The sequence below is a fragment of the Drosophila biarmipes genome, chromosome 2L (assembly GCF_025231255.1).
Source record: "Drosophila biarmipes strain raj3 chromosome 2L, RU_DBia_V1.1, whole genome shotgun sequence".
Classification (NCBI taxonomy): domain Eukaryota; kingdom Metazoa; phylum Arthropoda; class Insecta; order Diptera; family Drosophilidae; genus Drosophila; species Drosophila biarmipes.
The window spans coordinates 2,652,282-2,662,836 of record NC_066612.1 but is presented as its reverse complement, the minus strand read 5'-3'; positions in this window follow the sequence as shown (position 1 = coordinate 2,662,836).

Below are 10,555 nucleotides of genomic sequence, written 5' to 3'. Positions count from 1 at the left end.
ATCGTTATATATCTTTAATTTTGGCTAAGTATAAAAATGAATTCACCTTTTTTTAAGTATTATAATATTAATCTAATTATAATAGCACAACACTTGCCTACGTATCTGCAGAATGCATTTTATAACAGAAAAGGGTTTTAATACTGGGCCATTGACTCCGAACCCCTAAATCTTCCCATCTCCCAGACCAATCTCCACACAACCTATATCAGATCGAAGCTCACCATCGATGAATGAAATAAAAATAGAGCCCATTGAGAACCCGAAGGGCCATCTTCCCCACACTTGGCGCCAGCGCACTGGCCATTCCCCTTTTCCTTCCCAGTAAACCATTCAGGATTCCTCCACAACCTGCAGAGTGCAGGGGAGATGCAATCGCGACCACCTTTTTCATCAAAAAATAAAAAGAACTCGAGACTGGGGCTCCTGTTCTCGCGATCTCGTCACGTATCGCGGATATCTGCGCTCGCATCTCGGGCAATTAATTTAAACGAACCCCATAATATCTCATTTTTTGTGTGTTCAGCCCAGGCCCCAGAGAAATGAGAATTCAAAGAAGCAGCCGTAAAGCATTTGAAATCCGAAAAAGTTGAAGCATAAACGAGAGCAGTAGGCACATCCACTTGTTACTCCATTTACAAGTTACCGGGAAATGTGATTGAGATCGCTGTGGGGCGGTCGTAAAAAGCAAGTTTATTTGGAAATTTAGTTGTAAAAGCGTAGCTTGGCCCCAAGTGTGGCAGGGCAAGTGCCACTTAGAAGCGATCCTAGACCCGGCGCATAAATCTGGCCGGTAGGCAGTTTAATTTCCAAAACTTGGCCACTAAAAAATTAGCCTAAAAACCGTTGGACAAGTGTCGCTGTTTGTTTTTGTGTCCACTGCAGCGGAAGTCGAAGCCGCACGCCAATTCCCCCGTCTGGAATACCAAGAAGTTTGCCCCCTCAAACTGACCAAAGTTGTCGCCGTGTGTCGCAGCCCTGACTCTGAATTCGAGCCCCAGGAACCCCGATTTCGATTCCGACTTTGGCGGCTCCAACTTTATTTTTTCTCGACTTGTGGTTCGTGCGTCGCCACCGCCAAGAAACCACCGACTCCACCACCACCTCTCCGCTTTTGTGGCTTTGGCGCGAGTTTGACTAATTAAAGCGCAGACTTTGGGCATTTTTAATTTGTACGCTTGTAAAACGAAATTTACTTCTTTCATGCTTTGTTTCTCGGCTCTCTGCTTCGTGCAGCTTGTTTCCTTTTGAACTCTGAAATGGTGCGTGTCGCTCTCTTGGGTGATATCTGGGGGATACGGCAGTGATTGGGGTACGTAGAATGCAGAATGGTGCTTGAAAAGTAGAATAAGGTGGCTTATAATCAATAGTTATGGTACCTATTATAATAAAAACTTTGTTATAAAATCTGGAAAAACAAAAACTTACTAAATAGGTTTAACAAATAGTGTTGCAGATGTATCTTTCGTTTACAGTTGACATTTTTTGTTAGTTTTTACATAAGTAATACAATTTTTGAAAATTTGAAAAGTGTGCAGAGTACAAAAAACACTTACCAGTTTTATTTATTAAAGTAAAAAATGGATTGAAAACAATAACATTTCTCAAAACGCACACTTTAAGTCTCAAACTTGTGCTAGAATTTGCAATAAACTCATGAAAGAGTATTTAGATCTTTCCTTTGCTCAATCATCTAAAACTGAAGAGTTCTTGACTTGTCTTCCGCCGGCCGTTTGGCGCTTTATGGCCAGCCCGAACTGTTTTCTGAACCCGGTACAATGTTATAGCTTCTCTTCCGAGAATCTCACGATGGCCAGTTGACCTCCATAGCCTGGCAGCGGAGTCAAAACGGACTCGGGTATTTAGCCACCACTCGAGGCCCCACAAAACGCTGAACATTTCACTTTCAGACCAAAGCAACGAGCGGCAACGACATCTTCATCTTGGCCCAGAGCCAAAAATGGCTGGCATTGTAAATTTTGGGCCTCATGCAGTGGGCGGTGTGGGGGGCTGGTGCCGTGCAGGTGCAGGTAAACACATGTTAGGCACATAGGCCAGGTGAGCGGAATGGAAACCTGGGGGGCGGAGGATTGGCAACAATGTTGGCGCAAATGTCAAGCTATAAATACCGAATTGGAATTGGAATTGGAATTGAAATCGGGGAATTGGCCGCAAATGCGTTGTGCTCGCTACACATAACGCAAATATGGACATGGGCCTTTGTAGTGCTCGCTTGTTTGTTGTGGCCACAATTGTACAAATTTCGCAATCGAAATAAAGTTGCACTAAAACGCATTTGGCGGAAGTCGGCGACGCCATTTGGAGGCATATTCAAATGAGGCTGGGGCTCGTACGTATTTCTCGGATTGGCGATGATGTAATTTGGCAATTGTTTTGCCCGCCAAATTAACACATTTTTCACAATACACCGCTCAATGGGTTAATAATGACACCACAGCAGGATACACTTGAAAAATATTGATCAAAGCTGAGATAAAAATATTTTCTGGGTATTTGATTACTAATCAGTTATAAATTTAAAAACCCAAAAATACGTCATACTTATCCAGCGAGTTAGATATTGTATCTTTTCAATATAGAAAACTTATTTCAGTGTACTAATCCGCTTGTGTGGTACTTTCACCCGCAATGCCACACAATAGAAATAAAAGTTATACCTTTTGATAATATATTTTTGGGTTTTGGTAAACAATGACCATATAAGACTCACTCGGCTCACCTGCAACAATTGTTGATGTAATAAACAAGGGCCAGAAGCGAGACAAAGAAACCGCTCTTTAGCGGAGAAAACTGGCCACTTTCAAATGCTAATGACACTCTCGATTTGTCCAGAATTTCAATAGAATCCGCGTGATAATCCTAAACGGCATGTGCCACACGCACGGCATAACTCACTTTTATGGCTCGGCGCATCAAATCGATTTCGGACAGTACCTATAGAATAAATCCAGAATAACTCACGGCTGGCACACTTGGCGTTGATTTATCGGTGTTAAGTATTTCCATGGGGCGATAAATGATATCGCAGGGTGTGAGGATGTTCAATCATATTCACAGTCGGACGGCTGAGAAAGCCACTCGATAGTTGCTCCACTTTCTTCCCCAAATAATTTTGAAATTAATCCCGCTTCTACTGAGGCCCTAATACAAACATTTTCGGGTCTTGTAACGCCACTTGGCCCCAGGGGTGCCATCATAACACGTGTAAACCCATAAATAATGTCACCTACATGGCAGAAGTTTTCGGGTAAGCCGAAACCCTATCACTTATGAACTGCAATACACTGCTACCGTATCGTAACCCCAAAATTAATATGCAATCGGTATAATTTATGCACAAAATGCTTAAATTTATTAACGCGGCAAGTAGCCAAACGCGGTGGCTGTGCAAGATGAAGTTGATTTTAAATCAGGCATGGGTGCAGTGAGAAAAATTTCTGGCTAAAAATCCGAGAAATACGTTTGCCTGCGAAATATTTGTTCAGTTTATTATAAATAAAGATTATAAAATATAGCACCGTATTTTCTCTGTATGAGGAAAGTGGAGTTGCAGGAAGTTCGATCATAACTCATCTGAGGGGTGCGTGCGGGTGAAAAACGGAGATTTAGCCTCAACACGTGAGCACTGTATTATTTATAAACAATAATTATGGCAGCCACATGCGGTAGACTCTGTCATTGGGGCAGAGGAAAGTGCATCTGCGGTAGCTGGAAAGCGATTAGAGATGCAGCTGGAGGGAGAGGCGAAAGGGAAACTACGACATGGATGGCTTTCAAATTTGTTTCTCAGGACTGTCACCTTTCGCCCGACTTTGACTTTCCCCCATTTGCGTTTTCGGGGGATGTGCTTCTTATTTATGAAATATCCAATCAATTGGATTTCGTTTTCCTCACTAGAATGGCATAAGCCTGGGAAAATCCCAATCAGCGCTGCCCCAAAGGTGGGTGCACAAGATAAAACAAATGTTTCCAATTGGCATATACATAGGTGGGAATTTTCCCAGGTTCCCGTGAAAACAGGGCATCGAATGTTCTATATCCCTCAAATGCAGCACACTAACACTGCTCCAATTTCGACACATGTCATTCATCATCATCAATTCACCACTCTCCAAATAAAACCAAATAAAATAGCGCTGAATTGGCATATCTAAAAACTGACTGCCGTTTTACAAGCCGAACAAGTTTCTTTTGCCAAATTTACCGAAATGCCATTCGTCAGCCGAAAAGCTAATGAAAACATCAGTTTATAAATTTGTTAATGCCCATATGAAAAAGTGCGTGTCGTGTCTGGGAAATAAAATGGAAATACTTGTGACTAAAGGCACTTGGCAGTCGGCAGTCGGCATTTGGCGTGACATTTCAATTAAAATGCTAATTTTGCAATGGAACGGACTGAGGGACCAGCAGCTTGTTAGGCGGCCCCCGAAAATATAAAGGAGGCTTTAAAATTGGCTGCCGGCAACTATTTAGCGGAGTAAATTACTTTATTAGGCTCGGGCCGTGGGCCGTGCAAGGCGTGTCGTGGATATATGGATATACGTACTCGTACCCAGTACCGTCTGAGGCTTGGAGTCGGGCCCGAGTGCAAGTGCATTAATCAAGTCCCCACACACGCAGGTCCGGCTAACCCACTCTGTTCCCGACTCCAGTTCTCTCGCGCACTCACGCCCTGACACTCGTGACTTTTCTAAGCTAATTTATCATTTTCGAGAGGAGGAAAGCCGAAATTGATGCACTTTCTCCGCCAGTCAGCGCTGTAGAGACGGTTCTACGTCTGTTTTCCTGCACTCTCAAAAATGTACGCTTACTCCTGGTTCTTAGAGGTCTCCCAAAACGGAGTTCTGATGGTTTTCATTACCACATTATAAATACTTCAACATTTATAATAATAGTTTAAAAGTTAACAATGCATCCTAATAACACCATTTTAAATTCTACATGCATAAATACAGTTTAATTTAATTATTAACTCAAATATTATATCAAATCATTATAGTAATTATAAGTAATAAGCATTTCTTCAAGTGCTCGACGGAAGTTCAAAAATACATAAAAATTGCAGCCCTTCACCTTCCACACAATCCATTTTCCCTGCCTTTAATTGTGACACGTGATGCGGCAGCCCGGCAGTGGGGAAACGGGGAAGTGGAAAATGGAAATGGGAAAACGGGAAACTGCCTAAACAGTTGCGCGCGCATAGAAAGCTGACAATTAATCTGAACAGATGCACGCCGCACTTTCGATTGCCTCAGCGGAAGGTAGGGTCTCGATCTGGGCTTCGGATCTCGGATCGGTGAAAACTATTTCCAAACGCCAATTGCTCACATGTGGGTGGCAGAACATGTGAGGCAATTAAGGTCGTCATGGGCTCCCAGCTCTTTCTCCATCTTTGTGATGGGATAAACTGCTGGAGGAGGTGTCATGCATAATGCATGGTTCAAGTCGAAGGTAAAGGGAGAGCTGAGCTTCATTGAATTTTGATACAGTACATTTTCAACATAGCATTGCACATGCAGTTGAAGTGAAAAGGTGATGAAAGTAACATGTTAAGTAAAATGATTGAAGGAGTATTAATATTTTTTAGATTTAACATTATCAATAAAATAAATCTCTCTGATCTAAACACACTCCAAGCTTAACTTTACCCACCATTGCACTCCCCTAATTAATTTACTACGCAAGCATAATCGACACTTAAGTACAGCTCGCTTTTCGCGATCGGTGCAAACACCAAGCGGGCTTATCGCCCGTAGCATCGCACACGCCTCCCGAGCCTTATCTGCTCCTGGCCAAAACGAAGTTCGGGCCACTTTCCGCTGGCCACATAATTTTACGCACGCGCCCCGCGGGCCAGGTTGCGGTCCAGGCTAAGCGCCAGTTGGGTCCACTTTGGGCCGGGCTAACAGGCCTCCTCCAACTCCCTAGCCACTCCTCGTCCTCCTCCTCCGCGGCTGGCAGGGATCGGGGCATCTTGGCCGGCCGCTTAACATGCTGCCTTCGTGTGCGCTGCTCATTGATCGAAATTGAATTGGACATAAATAAAACAAGATCAATCAATTGATTTATTTTGACATGTTGCAACAGCGTTGGCCTGTGCGAGGGACCCAACTTCGCTCCGGCGACGGCCGGTTTTGGCCAACTGTCCCACTGGCCTGCTGCTCCAGCTCCAGCTCCAACTCCGACTCCTACCTCGAGCCCGACTGAAGACTCTGCGCCTTCTCCTACACAGAGAGAAAAATAGTTTTTGTAAAAGTTTATATGTTGTTTTAGAGCACTTTTCGAAAAATAAACTGTTTTGAAATCACGTTTAAATCAATTTATATATGTCAAAAAGTATGCAACAGTATATCTTAAGCCCACGCAAAGCTTCATTCACTCCTTAGTGTTCGTATTTCATCATACATAAAAGTTAATTTAAGTTAAGTACATTTTCAAAGAATTTTAGAATAAAAAAATGCAGTGAATTTTTAAAAAAGCCAATAAAAAGGTTACATTTCTGACATAATATTTTTATTGATAAATCTTAATTTTAGAGTACAAGCAGTATTGTATATCACATTTACTGTGGTAAATCTCCAATTAATTTATAAAAAACGTTACATCACTTCTTAAAAGGTTCCTTTTTAATTTAAAATATTTATTATTCTTATATTTTTCCAGTGCAATGCGCAGTGGGTCTCATTTGCTTTGTCGCTGGGGAGATTTGTTTGCTGCCCCACTCGCATTTGCAACTTGTGGCATTGTTGTGGTTACTTTGAGCTCGGCTTGAGTTTGAGTTTGATTTTATTGCTTGTTCTGCTGCCGTTTTCGGGCTCGTTTCGTTAATTTGTCGCTCTTTTGCGGCGGGGAGCCTTTTGCCTGATTAATTTTTATATGCACTTGGGAACCTGGCCCCCAGGCTGGCATTGATTCTAATGAGGATTTTGATGAGGCCACCGGAGCCATCAGGCTTGTCGTGAAGACGATTCGCCGGCAGATTCGGATTACGCATTGCTTTGGTGGAGGATCATTGTCTGAAAAAGATAGGATTTTAAAATTGATGAACGGTGATGACAGTCAAACGACTTTAGAGAGCTACAACTGTTCGCGTTAAGTTAGAAAAGCTCGCATTAATTAGAGTTTTTAAAAAGGGCATGATTTATGATTCGTAAAAGTTTGTTCTATTTAAAATAATATCTTTTCCAACACAATACCTGTTTTACATCAAACAAACCATCTTCCTCATTACAAACCAGATCAGAGATCAAAAATTTAACTATTAAATGATTTGTTAGGCCCGGCTCCTTCTTAATTTAGCATAATGCACAGATGGAATACCAAGTTGCTGTTCTTTTCTCATGTCTGGCCGCGAGTTCATCTCCCCCATGACCTCGTATAAAGTCATAGATATGACCATGCAAATTTCACCTGCACCGAGGATTGGGCTTTGGCTTTCCGAGGGGGCTTGCATATTTTGTCATATGCAGAATGGCTATTAAATATGTGCATGGCATGGTATGGAAATCTAAACAATAGATGGATGTCTTTGAAGTTATGGACACTGGCAATACCCATCAGACCGCGGAGCCGTCAATGATCAATGGGGAGTTCATTGTTCCCATTCGAAGGCTTGAATGGAAGCGATTTAATTGCATTCATAAAAAAGGTAACAAATGTTTTTGAATGGAAAAAAAGATTGGTTCAAAGTAATGAAAACGTACTTCAATGGATTTACAGTGGTACGACTAGCATAAATACTTACAACAAATACTTTATCTAGTAAATCTTTATCCTTAAAAACCACTATCACCTACATTATGGATTATCCTACCCAGTTCTTTAGAGATTCTCGGTAGATATCTTTGGGATACAGAGAGAGGGTAAGCACTTGGCCTCTAGAGCTTAGTTTTCAAACTATAGTTACGTTCAGCATTCATAACAACAAAAAGCATGGGAGGGAAAAACAAAAACGGAAAAATGCAATTGCATTTTTTTGCATTTCATTCGGGAAAAAAGATCAATAAAAATCAAATAATACGAGAAAACATGCCGAGTCTGGGGGATCAATCACATTTATGCTAATTAAACTTACATAATATCCTTGCGGTTCGGGTACATGGACCGTATGCCTTGACAAATTCGATTCAGATTTTGTTTTGACAAATTTCGAGTGTGCAGAAAAATGTAAAATGCTTAGATAAGCCGGTCAGATACAGATATCGATGCCGGCATAGATATAACGCGTGGAAATGTAGCAACTCGATTATGCAGCCAAGATGTTGGCGTAAAATCTGAGGGGTGTGAGGTTGGGCCTGGGGTGGTTCCGTGGGGGTGGTGCACTCCATTGTGGCACAATGAACGGCTGTCTTGTGGTTCTTGCACTTTCGCTTTATTGATATGCACACCACCTACATTTGTGTTGCTCGCTTTGCTCGATCCGATCCGATCCGATCCGATCGATCGATTTCTCCGCTGCAGTTCAGTGGCCAGCTCTGGAGGGATCGCCGGAACGGATTGTGTAGTATGGATTGTGTCGGATCGGTTCAGATCGGCTCAGATCAAATCGGATCGGTCGGAACCCGTTAATTCCGTGCATGCTGCATAAAGCAGAAGGGAAATTGTTACGGGAAGACGATCTGCGATCACAGATCACCGTTCCGCGGTCGATGCGGATGCTGGGACCATTGTTCTACTGCTGAATTGCAAATCAGGCCCATAGTTCTCACTGCTGCAATTTGCCGTTTGTTGGGGCAGGCAGCAACAACAGTTCTTCGCGGGATGTTTTCCGTTTTCCACACTGCGAGAAATGCGAGTCACTTGAAATTGTTTTCAAAAATGGAGGAGCCATCTCCTTTTTGCTTTGGTAGTTTTCGACTTTGACAAATGTATCTTCCTTAAAAGAGATGTTATAAATAAGCCTGTATTTAAACCCCTTTTTTGAGAGCCATTCAAGAGGTTTCTTGGGTAAAGACGGCAATAGAGTTTAAAGGGATGTGATAGGAAGAGAATTAGTCTAAACAATTAAAGATATCTATGTGTAATTTTCTTGTTATTAAATATCTTTTAACCCCTGAACCTTGTTGACCCCTCCCACGCCTCCCGTGTTTTCTCCCAGTGCCCGTTGAAGCTCCAGTTCAGTCAACCCGCTGGTCAACGACTCCCCAGCCGCTGGACACACGTGGGTGTGGAGCGTGGTGTCGTTGGCGTGGCCTTGTCGCTTCCCCCGTCCAGGTTGAATGTCCCGTTGTGTCTTTGAACTCCCTGCCAGGGCTATGGCTATGGCTATAGCCGTGGGTTTGGCTATGGCATAATGCCCAGCGAAGTCGCCAGACACTCAGACGTCTCTGATGAATGAGACAACGAACCCGCTGGCCTGGCCGCTGGCAGCAGCCGCCGAACGCCGAAAAAGCCGAGGGATAAATCAATAAATAAGCAAATACCAGCCAAAATCGAAATATACCTGACGCGATCTTCGCATGCAAATGGGGATGGTGTGGTTCTCCCCCTCGACGGCCACTAATTAAAATTACAAATTCGCCCTCGCATCGCCCAGCGTTGGGCCAAAGGAAGACGCCTCTTCTGGCTCCGGCAATTAGCATCGCTAGGTTCTTTGCCGGATTGATATGCATAAAGACGGCTACGTGACTTGAATGAAAGCGCTCCCCGATGACAAAATCCTTGATCGCAGCGTTCATTGATCTCCGCTCTTGCATCTCCAGAGGCTGTTGCCAAGTCGGAGTTCCCAAGTTGCAGCCACCACGAAAAAGAGATTCTGTAGAGCGGCCTGGGAGGTTCAGGAGATATTCCAAGGCATTTGAGGCAGGGATTGCTCCCTAGTACCTAGTACCGAAATGGGAATACAATATAATATTTTAAAACAACGTTGTTATATAGTAGTTCTTAATATATATTACAGGATACTCTACCATTCCGGAATACTTAAATTGCAGTCCAAGTCCATACTATCTAAATTTGCTATCATGTTATAAGAATTAACAATACAATGCAACACAAACATTTTCAGGTTCTGCACCAACCTATCCTGCCACTCCAAAGACCATCTTCCCACAGGGCCCTCGTGCTGATAAATAAATTCTGACATTAACTTGCCATATATTTTCATTATGTGCGACACAGAAAGTCGTGTTTTATTTCAACACAAGTGGATTTTAATAATAAAATGTGTCTAATTTGGTACCCACTCGAGTGGTCAAGAAAGGCAGCGAAAAGAAGCAGAAACCTGATTGCAGCAGAGCCATTTTATATTTATTTTTATTCCGCCAGCCCACCACCACGGAGGACCATGGGACGAGAGGTGGTCGGTTGCCTGGGCTGCACTTTCCTCGGCGGCTTCATACGTGGTACGTGCGAGGCGTCAATGCTTCATTTCCACTGTCATCTTAAGTTGATTGCAAGTTACGACCGTGTTGACACCCTACCTGTCTCGCTCCTCCGTCGTGGATAACGGTAATTGCAGTTGCGCATGCGTGCGCCGGGGTTATGCCCCGCGATCGTATTATCCCCGCACTGCAGCTCTCCGGGATCGGGGCTT